Consider the following 12,772-nt stretch of genomic DNA (forward strand, 5'->3'; position numbering starts at 1 on the left):
AAAATATCGGGATGCCATTGGGGGAAGCTTGCACTCACTTTCACTTTAATCTTAGTAATGTCTACTGTCTTAATAACTAAATGTAATCTGGTTGGTGGTAAAGGAGGATTCTTGGTGTAGTTGATCTATTCGACTTGTGACAGCAACCGGCAATATAACATTGAAGGAAAACACATGAAATGCTCCGATCTGAAGCTTCGAAGGTACATAAATAAGCTTTCTGGAGAAGCTTTGGTGTATTATTTAGCTAGAGATGATTTTTTTTGCATGAAAGTATTACGAATTTAGTTATGACTTCTCTCAAGAAACTCTAACTATTAACCCATGTAATTTGACGGACCCATGGTGGATTTGAAGAACTACGGTTGGCATAATTCCATGTTCCATCAGTTCAATATCATTTTGGCAATGTGCTACTTCTGTGACAAGAAAGATAGGAAGGGAAAGGCTACACTAGTAGGTCGTGGTCTCCTCAGCAATAGAGTTGCTCCTACCTCATGTTACAACCAGTGGAGAGGGAAACACAGAGATGTTATATTTATTTGCGCATGGGCTTTGCAGCGGACGAATAATTCTGGTTTCTGCAAAATTCGTTGCTTGGGCCACTATGCAAAAATGCCTGAACATGTAACAACTCACATATTGTGTATGTCGATATGCGAACCTGTCTGTTACTTGCTGTTTTCTTGAGTCTCTGACACATCAACCCCATAACGCAGGTTCATTCATTACTTCCAATTTATGTCAAATCCTTATGTACTTGAGACAAATGCATAATACATAGCGTGGTTGAGAAGGACGAAACCACTTTACTCAACATCTCTGTAAATTTGATGGTAGACACAAATGTCCATCTTCATAGTAAAGGTGCATGTAAATGTGGCCCATCCTAAGCTGGCATGGTATATAAATAAGCTCTCATGAGAACACATCTCTATAGTTTAGATAGAGAGAACACCGTGCATGGCACTATGCCGCAGGGGCGAGCTGGCCGCCAATTGGGGGCATACATATATACCACTAGGTTTGGGAAGGATCGAGAACTCAATTACCACTGCTCCTTCTCTTTGGACTAGTCATGATAGGTGTAATCTTGTGAACCACTGACGCCGCCAAACTCTTGTTACATACTAAGTAGAGTATCACTTATATGTGCCCACTCACTTATTTGGCCTATCATGATTAACCCAATCATGCTGCACTGTGAACGTCATGGCGCCGTGTCGAAGCGAGTCAAAGGTGCCAAATAGTTGTACCAGCGCATGTATGGCCAGAAATTTGAGCAATTGTCCTTCATGCCGAGTTAATTCTAGTCATGGAATGTTACCTTATGGATAGCCTTTTAGGATGTAGTATAAGTCAAATATAATCAGATTTATAGTTTGTTCCAATGAGATTTATTTTTGAAGGACACAATGAGTTCCCAAAATTTGATAGCTGAAAAAGCATGTTTCCAACAAAATGATCCTAGCACTAGCACCATCATAGCATGTCCGATTTTCATATTACTCAATATATACTATGCATCGGGACCAAAGAATGGTAGAAGCAGCAGAGCCCCCACTAGTTCAACACACACACTTGTTCGCTTCAGTATCATGTAGAGTTACATACTTCATGCCCACGTATATACAGTATCATGCAGAGTTATATGGTTGTTTTGCGATTAATAGCAGGAAATTACCGTGCGCCACCGGAAACAACTAGTGAATGCAAAAATGCTATTTGTTCTGAACTAAGTGAATGTCAGAAAATTGCTCTAAGCAGACCGAACTGTGGTTTGAATGGTAGTTAAAAATACAGTAATCTGTTGGATACCTTGTTCAGCTGTTCCAATGATTTATGTCCATCCGCTTGAGTATTTCCTGCGGCACTTTCCTCCTCACTGAACTGTTCATGAAATCCTGATTGACACTTTTGTTATCAGTCCCACCTTAGCAGTCAAATTAATGATGCCAGTATTAGAGCATCTCTAGCAGATCTGATATATCCCGTCCCTCAAAAATCGGTTTATAGGATACCGCAAAACGTCTCGGCCGCTTCCACCCCGAGGATCTCGTCAGGATGGATAGAGGGCCGGCGCTGAAGCTCACAGCAAGACGCCATTCTCATCGATCTTGCGGCGGCGGTGGCGGCAGCGGCTAGCTACCGCACGCCACAACAGCTGCAGCTACCTATAGCGGCGGCAGCAGCAACTAGCTCGCGCAACCGTAGCTTGCAGGGCCGCGACAGCTTGTAGGGCCGCAGCTAGGGTCCAGTGGTCGCCGGCGTTGAGGTGTTCCGACAAGGTTGTGCATGGAGAAGACCGTGGCCGAAGCTGAAAGTTCTCTCCCATCAACTGTTGTTGCAAAAACTGGCCAACCGAACGCGAGAGAAGGGAGGAGAAAGAATGGATCGGGAGGAGGAGGAAGAACAAGTCTGACAGAGTTTTGCGCTGCCCAACTGACTGCAGCTTTTCTGGTCTTTCTGTTATTTATGCAGAGCTTAAACGAGTTGCCGAATACAAAGGAGATCACACCCACACACACCCAGCCTACTGATCGTGCCATCCCACGATGCTAAGCTTGCGCGAGCCACTACGCCGCCGTCAAACCCGCTGAAGTTCCATGCCATCCCATGGAAGCGGTCTTGCCGGCGCTAACTGAACTAACTGAAGAAAAAGACTGAACCGGACGTGGACATACACACGCTACCGACCACTTATTCAGCTAAGGCAACTTAGAGAGAAACTGAAACTAGCAACTAGGATTATACTTCAAATCACCCCCTAATCCTGTTGCTCTCACTTGACCTGAATGATCCCAAGTCTGCACCGGAGCTCTGTGAATTTTGCACGCCCAAGCAACTTTGTCAGTATATCAGCCAACTGATCTTCTGTCCGGACATGCTCAACCTCCACTTTTCTTTCTTCAACACACTATCTAATGTAGTGATACCTCAGATCAATGTGTTTACTCCTCTCGTGGTGCACTGGATTTTTGCTCAGCTCTATCGCTGACTTGTTATCGATCTTGAGCTGCACTTTCTGCTTCTCTGTTCCAAGCATCTCTGAAACTAGTCCTCTGAGCCAAACATCATGTGTTGCTGCAGTGGCTGCTTCAATATACTCGGCCTCGCAGGAAGATAAAGCCACGATCTTCTGTTTCTGTGAGCTCCAAGTGATGACACTAGGCCCCATGAAAAACACCAGACCTGTCGTGCTCTTCCTGTCTGTCAGATCACCGGCGTGTCGCTGTCGCTGAACCCTATCAGAACATTCACTTCTCCTGCCTTGTAAGTGCATCCGTAGTTCAGAGTGCCTCGAACATACCTCAGAATCTGTCTGATGATCGCCCAGTGCTGCTTTCCTGGTGCTTCCATGAACCTGTTGGCCACACCTACAGCATATGCAATATCTGGGCGAGTATTCACCAGATATCTCATACTCCCAATGATACTGCGATACCCGGTTGCATCCACTTCCTCTCTAGTGTTCTTGACAACTTTCAGGCGATGCTCCATGGGTGTCAAGCTCGGGTTGCAGTCACTCATTCCAGCATCTTCCAAGATCTTGGCTGCATATCCGGACTGACAGACAGTGATCATGCCACGCTCTTGCTTCACTTCAATGCCAAGATAGTAACTGAGCAACCCAAGGTCTATCATTTGGAAAAGTTCCTGCATCTGGGTCTTAAACCCCTCAATGGCGTCAGCAGAAGTGCCCGTGATAATCAGATCGTCGACATACACCCCTACCAGCAGAAATTCTGAGTCGTCTCCGCGCCTGTACAGGGCATGATCCAACTGGCACCTTGCAAACCCAAGTGATTGCAGTGTGAGGTCCAGCTTGGCGTTCCATGCTCGTGGCGCCTGCCTGAGCCCGTACAGCGTCTTCCGCAGCTTGAGCACTTTGTGAACTTCATTGTTGTCAACAAAACCTGCTGGCTGGTGCACATACACTTCCTCCTCCAGTTCACGGTTGAGGAAGGCCGAGCGCACATCCATGTGGTGCACTCTCGAGCTCCGGTGCGCGGCCATGGCGAGCAGGACGCGCACTGTCTCCAGCCGGGCAACAGGTGCGAAGACCTCATCGAAGTCGACCCCTTGTTTTTGTGCATAGCCCTTTGCCACCAGCCGCGCTTTGTGCTTGATGATGTTGTCGGCCGGGTCTCGCTTCACTTTGTACACCCACTTCAGGCCGATCGCACGGTGGCCCGACGGGAGCGTGGCAAGCTCCCAGGTGTTGTTGGCGCGGATTGACTCCATCTCCACCTCCATCGCATCCCGCCATGCCGGCTCCTCCAGAGCATCGTCGACGGACGCAGGCTCTTCTGCAGCAGAGAGAGACAGAGCCCACTGTACTCCAGCATGCACTCTGGAGCGTGATCGATCACGTACTCCATCGACTTGAAGTGGACGGGCACCCCCTCGGCATCGAATGACTCGCCGGTGGGCGGAGTCACCCACCCGTCTTCGGGGTCATAGAACTTCTGTGTTGGCGTAGACGGACTGGCACTTGAAGCTGGTGCGCTCGACGCACTCGACGCGCCCACACTCGACTCGCCGGACACGGGCGTCCGAGGGGATTGCGATGGAACTGGTGAGCTTGGAGTAGTTGGCGTTGCAGGCACTCGTGGTGATCCCACCACCTCGGGCGTCACGGTGTAGGTCGTGGTTACGGGCGCACCCGCGTCGGAGTACACAACAGTGAACTCGCGGGCGTGCACAGAGTCGCCGGCGTCCTTGCTCCAGTCCCAGCGCCGGTCCTCCTCGAAACGCACATCGCGTGTGATGTACAGACGCTTGCCAATCGGGTCATACACCCGATAGCCCTTCGTCCCGGGCTCGTACCCCAGGAAGATGCCAGGGCGCGATCTGTCCGCCAACTTGGTCACCCCCGGTCCGACGAGCTTGACATGGGCGACACAGCCAAAGGTGCGGAAGTAGTCCACCGCTGGCTTCTTCTTGCGCCACGCCTCGTATTGCGTGATGCCCTGCAGGCTTCTGGTCGGCGACCGGTTGAGGATGTGGACGGTGGTGCGCACGGCCTCGCCCCAGAACGCGCACGGCACGCCCATGGCCTTCATGAGACTGCGCGCCATCTCCACAACAGTCTGGTTCCTCCGTTCAACCACCCCATTTTGTTGAGGAGAGTACGGCGTCGTCGTGTTCCTCTGGATCCCCAGTTCCTCACAGTAGGCGGCGAATTCGTTCGAGGTGAACTCGCCACCTCTGTCTGTGTGGAACGCCCGGAGCTTGGCATTTCCTTGCATCTCCGCGTGTGCCTTGATCTTCTTGAAGTAACGAAATGCCTCATCCTTGCTTTTCAGTACCTCAAGCCACATGTATCTGCTGAAATTGTCAACTATCAACAGACAGAACTTGTTACCGCTGGCCGTCGCCGGAGTGATCGGACCACACAGGTCGCCGTGCACGAGCTCGAGCGCGCTCTCCGCGCGGTACGACGATGTGCGCGGGAAGGGAGTGCGATGCATCTTCCCAATGGTGCACCCTTCGCAGAATTGGTCGACGTGCGCGATCGCTGGCATGCCGCGCACCATGCCCTTTGCACCGAGATCATGCAGCGCGCGGAAGTGCAGGTGCCCGAACCTTGCATGCCACCTCCATGCGTCATCCTGAACTCCGGCGAGGAGGCACACGGGTACGGCCAAGTTCAGAGCCACGGCGTACAGCCGGTTGCTAGTCCGCCGCACCCGCGCAAGCAGCAGCCTCCGCCTGTCATACAGGCAGAGTTCTCCCTCCTCGATCACGGCTTTGCAGCCGTGCTCATCGAGCTGGCCGACGTTGACGATGCTTGTGCGTAGTTGCGGGATGTAGTAGACGTCGGCGAGCGCGCGATGTTCACCGTTGCGGCACGTCAAGAGCACGACGCCGCGCCCACAAATCTGCACAACCGAGCCGTCACCAAAATGAACAGTACCTCGTACCGTCTCGTCGAGCTCCGAGAGCATGTCGCGGCGCCCTGTCATATGGTTGCTGGCGCCGGTGTCGAGATACCACCGGTCGTCGTCCGTCGCCACGGGCACGACCCGTGCTTCGTTGAGGAAGATCTCCGTTCCTGGTTCGCGTGCACCGCCGTTCGCGCTCTCGCCGTTCACCATCGCGCAGGTGGCTAGCAGCAAGCCCGGTTGTTCAACATCGACCTGGGTGACGTTTGCCTATTGGTCCGGCTGCTCCCGCTGGTCCCTCTCCTTCTTGCGGCATTCTTTGGCCCAGTGACCTAGGATGCCGCAGTAGCGGCAGTTTCCCTTTCGCTTGGGCGTCACCGGACCACCATTGCCGCGGCCACCGCTCTGGCCACGGCCGCCCCCGCCTTGGAGGTTCTTGGGCTTGCCATTCCCGCGCCCACGCCTTGCTCCAGAGCCTGAGGACACTGCGCCGTGCTCCAGCAGCTTCTCGTGCGCACGCCACTGGTCGATGGTGTACAGCAGCTGCGCGCCGGGGGCAGGGGTTTCCTCACGCTCACGCTCCTCAACGACAAGGAGCCGGCCGCAGAGTTCCTCGAGGGAGAGCTGCTTGGTGTCGACGAGCGACTCGATCGCCACGGCCATCTCGCGGTACGGGCGGGGCACGGTGCGGAGCACCTTGAGGACGGCCTTGTGCTCGTCCACGGGATCACCGAGCGCCTGCAGCTCGTCGACGATCGTCCTGAGTCGCATCACATACGACTCGATTCCCTCGCCGTCCTTGTACCGGAGTGACTCGTACTCCGAGCGACGAGTCTGCGCCTTGGCCTCGCGCACGCGCTCGACGCCGACCCGCATGGTCTTCAGAGTGTCCCATGCGTCCTTGGCAGTGTCCTTGGCGCCCAGGATCCGCATCAGCTCCGGCGGCACCCCCTTTAGAAGGGCGATCATGGCGCGCCGATCGTCTCGGTCCGTGCCTTGGCATGTCTCCACCACGCGCCACAGCTCATAGGCCTGCAACTGCAGCTTAGTGATCATGGCCCAATCAGAGTAATTGGTGCACGTGAGCATCATCGGAGGTGTGCCGCCGGTGCCGCCGTGCACGATTCGCTCGACAACGCGCACCCCCGACCCCTCCTCGGTGGAGAGACGGGCCAGGGACTTGCGAAGCGCCGACGGCTCCGCCACGGCCTCTTCTTCCTGTTTCTTCTGCTTCGCCTTCTCGTCATCGTTGCCGGCCATCGCTCCGACGGATCAGACACCGCCGGCGCCCAGGATGGATCGAACACCACCGAGGCTCTGATACCACTTGTTGCAAACACTGGCCAACCGAACGCGAGAGAAGGGAGGAGAAATAATGGATCGGGAGGAGGAGGAAGAACAAGTCTGACAGAGAGTTTTGCGCTGCCCAACTGACTGCAGCCTTTCTGGTCTTTCTGTTATTTATGCAGAGCTCAAACGAGTTGCCGAATACAAAGGAGATCACGCCCCCACACACACCCAGCCTACTGATCGTGCCATCCCACGATGCTAAGCTTGCGCGAGCCACTACGCCGCCGTCAAACCCGCTGAAGTTCCACGCCATCCCATGAAAGCGGTCTTGCCGGCGCTAACTGAACTAACTGAAGAAAAAGACTGAACCGGACGTGGACATACACATGCTACCGGCCACTTATTCAGCTAAGGCAACTTAGAGAAAAGCTGAAACTAGCAACTAGGATTATACTTCATCAACCGTTTCTTGTTTTTCAGGTCCATGTTGAAATTGTCCCATTCCAATATATATAGCGGAAATGGCCCGGAATATGCTGGATCCAAAAAAAATGAGGATGGTTTAATATACGGGACCTATTGGAGACGGAAAAATCGCCTCCACCCCGTAAACCGGCGGTTATTTTGCCGGATGGCCCGGTTTACGGAATCTTACCCCTAGATTTTTTTTGAGCTAAGTGTTACTGCAGTTTTTTTTTGAGGCAATATGTATTATGAGTATTACCCCTAGATTGGCGATGAGAAATTTACGATGTGAATGGATTGTATGAACATCAGATTTTTTTTTGAGGGGTTACCACCACTTTATTAATCAGGAATCAATAACATCTGGTGCATCTAAGACATCTGGCGTGGTGGACAACCAAAGATAACGACCAGCAGGCAAAGAGACCGAGGCCCTAGCAAGATCGTGAGCTTCAGAGTTCGCTTCTCTTGCCTCATGGATTACTTCTGCTTCTACAAAGTTCAGCATTCTCTTCTCAATTTCTCCAATGATGGTGGACGAAACTCCCATAAACTTACTCTTCAGGTGACGGACAGTAGCTAAACAGTCTGCAGCAATTCTGAGCCGAGTTAAGTGAAGATCCTCCGCCAAGGAAAAGGCCTCACAGCATGCGTGTGCTTCCAAGCTCTCAGGGTCAACGAGCCCCTCAAACACCAATACTGACGCTCCAAGATACTTACCATGGTCGTCGTGACAAATGGCCGCGCTCACTCCGAAGTTTGAATTTTTTGAGACAGCAGCATCGACGTTAAACTTTGCCACTCCCATAGGTCCCTTCAGCCATCTCTTCTGTACTGTCTGAGATACTTTGTCTCTGATAGGCTTAGTCTTTTGCTTTGCCGGCACTAAGTCCAATTCAGCGATGTAGTTCCGAACAAAGTTGAAAGTCGACAGTGGACTCTGAAAGATCTCCTCATATTTTGCTTTTCTCCTCGCCCACCAAATGGCCCAAAGTGTCACTAGGATCGTTCTGAATTCTTGTTCGCTGACTGAATCTTGCATCAACTGCGAGCCATAGCCTTGCATCTTCATGTTCAGATGCTATCATATGTTCCACTAGGGCCTCATCTAGCAGGGCCCAAACACACTTGGACATACGACAATCTAGCAAAGCATGTCGCCATGAATCCCGGGCTGAGTTGCATAGAAAACATGTATCATCATCTGATATATGTCGGTGCTTCAATGTTTCACCTGTAGGAATAGAATTCTTGGCAAGTCTCCAAGCAAAGTTTCTGATATGGCCTGGAACATTGGCTTTCCAGAGCTTCTGCCACTGTTTTTGAGTTGCTCTAGTATTAGAATTACTTTCTCGATTCTCCAACCAATCTTCTCTTCTCTTTGTTGTGTCCACAAGCATGCGGTAAGCTGATCGAACCGAAAATACCCCAGATTTTTCATACTGCCAAGCCCACTGGTCACACGTCGATGACGTGCTCAGCGGAATGTTAAGAACATAATCTGCATCAACCCGGTTCATATGCCGAAAAACAGCAGCTCGATTCCATGTTCGCGATGGACCGTCGATCAATTCTGAAACAAACACTGGGGGGTCATCGGATATTGGGTGCAGGGCTCGAAGCAGATTATCTCTTGGAATCCAATTATGGTTCCATACCAGGGTGGATTCCCCATCACCAATACGCCGGATTAGTCCCTGCTTGAGAACATCCAACCCTGCATGCACTGCCCGCCAAATTTGTGAAGGCTGCTTTCCCAACTCTGCATTCAATAGATCAACCATAGGGAAATATTTTGCTTTAAGTATTCTAGCACTGAGTGAGCATGGGTCTTGTAACATCCGCCATCCTTGCTTTGCCAACATGGCTAAATTGAACATTTATGTATCCCTAAAGCCGAGCCCCCCCATGTACTTAGGCATGGTGAGTTCCTCCCATGATACCCATGCAGTCTTCCTCTTGCCCTCTTTACTGCCCCAATTTTTTTTTTCTAAGCATTGTATTCACTTGATTGCATAACCCTCGGGGAAGAAGGAAACATGACATTGACAAGGTTGGAATAGCCTGAGCCACGGACTTGATCAAAATTTCCTTCCCTGATGATGCCATGCATCGCTCAATCACCCCTGTACCTTAGACCACAGTCTATCTTTTATGTACTTGAAGCATCCATTCTTACTACTGCCCACATCTGACGGTAATCCCAGATACCGTTCATTCAAAGATTCATTGGGAACAGTAAGTATTAATTTTATAGCGTTTCTTCTATACTCAGGACAACCTTTACCGAAGAAAATAGATGACTTTGCCAAGTTAACTTTCTGACCGGACGCATCACAATATTGTTGCACCGTTTCTTTGATAATTGTTGCTGCTTCTTCATTCGCTTTAAACATTAGTAAACTGTCGTCAGCAAACAAAGAAAGAAAGGTTAGCAGCCCAGTAAAGTTTGGACGGCCCAGCAAGAAGGAGACGCATCATGACAATTTGAACTTGCGGGGGGACAACCCTAGTACGTCTTCTGCTCAGACTCTCGATCCCCAACGCCCAACCAAATCTGCAGCTGTGAGAGCGACCGCGCCGAAATGACCAGCCGCCACCGCCGCCGCCGCGGCACCTCGCCAGCGGCGCCTCGGTCTCCGCTCGAAGACGAAGATCTGCTGATGGAGATCCTCCTCCGCCTCCCGCGGGAGCCCTCCTCCCTTCCCCGCGCATCCGCCGTACGCAAGCAGTGGGGACGCCTCGCCACCGACCCAAGTTCGTCGCCCGCTTCCGCGCCCACCACGGGAAGCCACCTCTCCTTGGAGTCTTCGAGCTCGGCCATGAGATCAGGTTCCGCTCCGTCCTGGAGCCTCCAGACCGCATCCCGCCGGAGCGCCTCTCCCTTGGACGGTACAGCAACCCCCGGCATACCAAAGTGCTCGGTTGCCGCCACGGCCGCGTCCTCGTCAAAGACTGGGTGCGAGATGAGGTCGTTGTGTGCGATCCTATCACCGGCAAGCAGCACCGGGTTTCTATTCCGCCCAAGTTCAACGAACGCTACCCCTGCCTCAACGGGGCGGTGCTCTGTGCTGCTGGCGGCCAGGGCCATGTGCATGGCGGCTGCCACTCGTGCCCTTTCAAGGTGGTATTGGTGTCCGAACTAGATCATCGACCCATCGCTTGTGTTTACTGCTCGGAGACCGGCATCTGGGGCGATATGGTCTCAACAGAGGCTACAAATACTATTTTTGATATGTCTCCTAGTCCTAGCACCCTTGTTGGTAATGTTCTTTACTGGCCGTCTACCTATGGGCGAGACAACATACTTCAATTTGATTTGGACAGTCAGAACCTTAAGGTGATTAGAGGGCCTCGCTGTATGAATAATAGGTTGATCGACCACTTTCAGATTTTCCAGGCAGAGGATGGTGTTGTTGGTCTCATCGTGTTGTCTTGCCATAACCTTCAAATCTGGAAAAGAAAGGTGGACTGTAAGGGTGTTGCCATCTGGTTGAGGCAGAAGACGGTTGCGTTGCATAACATTCTTGAGCTCCCTCCTAAGATTAGGAAAAGGAGGGAACTGCATGGAAAATTTGTTGGTCACGATGAGGACAACGATGCAATGTTTTTATATATCGACGGCAATGTCTATATGGTTCAACTCAAGTCAATGCAATCCAAGAAACTCAAGGGGATCGGTTCTGCTAGTTACTGTTATCCTTTCACAAGTTTCTATCCACCAAGTGAGTGCTCATCCTTGGTCTTCATATTTTAGGAGTAACTGAATCTAATTATGCTTTGGATACGATCGCTCACATATACTTATTGCTATTCTTGAATGTTCACTTACAACTTGCATTTAGTAAGTAAATTCCGGTAATAAAACTTAGTTATTGTCCCTCTGATTAGATGGACCAACTTATAGCCATATTTGTTTAGTATCTATTATCTTTTGGATACAATTGCCTTCTATCCTCGAAAATACCAAATCAAATGTAAAATAAGTAACTTCGTTGTCACGTGTTTGAAACCTCAGAGCTAGCTATATCTTTTTATCAGTTATTATCTGTTTTGATCTTGCTATTAATCTTAACCCCATCAAATCAACTTCCATTCAATACATGCTTTCTGCAATAGTGATTTTGTCATTTGTTAATGACACCTCCTGCATGTGATTGTTACATGTGTAATAACACATAAATGATCAATTTCTTGTATCGGCATCCATTTATGTAAAATAGAAACATAATACCTAGTGTCACTTTTTGTTGGTAGAGTTTGTTGTTTTGGCATAATTTTGTTTTGCATGACGATGAATGAGTTTACATGAGTATTCTTGCCTCTTTTTTCTTCTTACCGGCTATATTATCAATTATGAGATAGCCAAGTATAATGTTTTTATGAATATTCCTTCCATTTTATGACAGAGGTGGTTTTGTTTATCTATTGCTAGTCTCAAGTAACTTATAACGCATCTATTGCTCACAAAAAATTAGAAATCTATAAAAGTCAGTTATTTCGATCAAATTAGAACATCTTTGCAACAGTCTCACACGTGCCTTCTCTTATCCATTTTACTTTATTGCCGAATTTATTGCCTGACTTCTTATGCTTATAGGCACAACTACTACTGCTGAAAATGGAGCTGAAATGTTAGGATGACCGTCTGATTTGATGTGCAAATGGGCTGAAATGGTTCAACAGGTAATAAGATCTTTCGAATATAGTTTGCGAAATTTGGATTATTTGATTTTTTCTTTCGATATTATATATCTTGTGGCCAATGTGGGTAGCATGCACCATCAACCTACTGCCTGTTCGGCTATAGGGATTCATACATGCTAATAAGATAGACAAATTAACAATTAAGATAGTTGTGATGCTAAGTAAAAATGACTCATGTTCCATCATAAATGATATGCAAATGATCCATATACTGTATGCCGAAACTCCTCCCATGAGTTTGCTTGTTCATATTCTATAAGTTGAAACCAATGTATTTGTAGTCCATTTATTTACTATTAGATACATCGGTCTCATCATTCACGTCCCCACCAAACAAATTTGTGTGAAGAAACTGATGGCTTTACTTTGTTGCCATTGGTATTCTCAGGAGATATAGCCAATAATATGATATAATTCTACTT

The sequence above is a fragment of the Triticum dicoccoides genome, chromosome 3A (assembly GCF_002162155.2).
Source record: "Triticum dicoccoides isolate Atlit2015 ecotype Zavitan chromosome 3A, WEW_v2.0, whole genome shotgun sequence".
NCBI classification, from domain to species: domain Eukaryota; kingdom Viridiplantae; phylum Streptophyta; class Magnoliopsida; order Poales; family Poaceae; genus Triticum; species Triticum dicoccoides.